Here is a 1198-nt window from a genome sequence, read left to right as displayed (position 1 = left end):
CACTTTTATGGCATTCTCTTTCATATCTCTGTAATTCATACATAAAAATCATATTAGTTAGGCTCACACATATGTATGATGATCTAAGAAATTCCTTTTGCTGTAGATATATATCTAACGAGTCACTAAGAACATATCAATTTTGCACATCCACTTGACCAGGCTGACAAATCAGGGTTCATGGTCACATGGATCTAATATTTCAAGCATGTGACATTTTGGAACATTGGCATGAGTTAGATATACATGTGTGTGTTTTAGCCAAAACATAAGAACAACTTGGCAGAGTCACAAAATTTACCAGTTATCATTATTAGTTCTTCTTGCTACACAATCTTACTGATTGCTACAACAAATCCTCCACAACATTAACATGTTTTTCTTCAACACTCTTTTTTGCAAAAACAAAGTACCATAATTTTTTCTCTTTTGACAACAACTTCACACTGCCCTTGGGTAAAGCGCTCCTTGAGGCAGGCCACAACACATCCAGCCTGATCACAGCGTGAAGCGGTATATGTCCCACTGAGCTCTTTGCAGGGCTTGGCCTCTGAACCTACAAAACAACAATCAAAATATGGTGAAGGAAAAAATAGATCTTACAATATTCTGAAGTGTCAAAAGAAAAGAATGTAACTAAAGAAGTATAAATTCCACATATGACTAGCAAACGTATAGACCATACATTGAGGAAGTGCATTGTTTTTGCAGGAAATTATTCTACAAAATATTTACCAGGAACCAAATGGAGTGGCATGAGGAATAGCAAACATAGCAAGATTGTCATGTTAAGGGTTCCCATGTTTCAAGTAATATACTGTCAAAAGGCAAGTAAGAGAGTACACAAAAGACACACATCTAGATGGTATATGCCATCTCTTATAGCCATGGTTGATGAAATCTTAAGAAAAATAAATGTCAAAGATATGACATATCTCATATCTTCAAGGTATGGGAAATCTGATGAAAAATAAATGTCAAAGATTTTACATATCTCATGTCTTCAAGATATGTGTGACGTGGTGTCGATAGTGTATCTCAAAGACGTTGCTCTATCTGCATGACACATTTATGAGTTCTACCTTTTTCCATGTTGTAATTATATACCCAATTTTGAATATGGCATGAACCACTTCATTCATGAAAGATAATAAGGAATTAGTGGGATGCCCATAGGTATAGCTATGCATGCCAATCT

At 35.3% G+C, this 1198-nt stretch overlaps 1 long non-coding RNA gene across 1 annotated transcript; it reads right to left on the bottom strand.

Annotated features, from left to right (window-relative positions):
* Positions 1-285: 285 nt before the first annotated feature.
* Positions 286-866, bottom strand: LOC123431347. The gene is made up of 2 exons (XR_006623091.1): positions 736-866; positions 286-556 (listed from the first exon to the last, which is right to left on the bottom strand). It is a non-coding gene; the product is annotated as an uncharacterized LOC123431347 (long non-coding RNA).
* Positions 867-1198: the final 332 nt, after the last annotated feature.

This window comes from Hordeum vulgare, chromosome 2H, assembly GCF_904849725.1.
Source record: "Hordeum vulgare subsp. vulgare chromosome 2H, MorexV3_pseudomolecules_assembly, whole genome shotgun sequence".
NCBI lineage: Eukaryota > Viridiplantae > Streptophyta > Magnoliopsida > Poales > Poaceae > Hordeum > Hordeum vulgare.
This window is presented reverse-complemented; position numbering and strand designations above follow the sequence as displayed.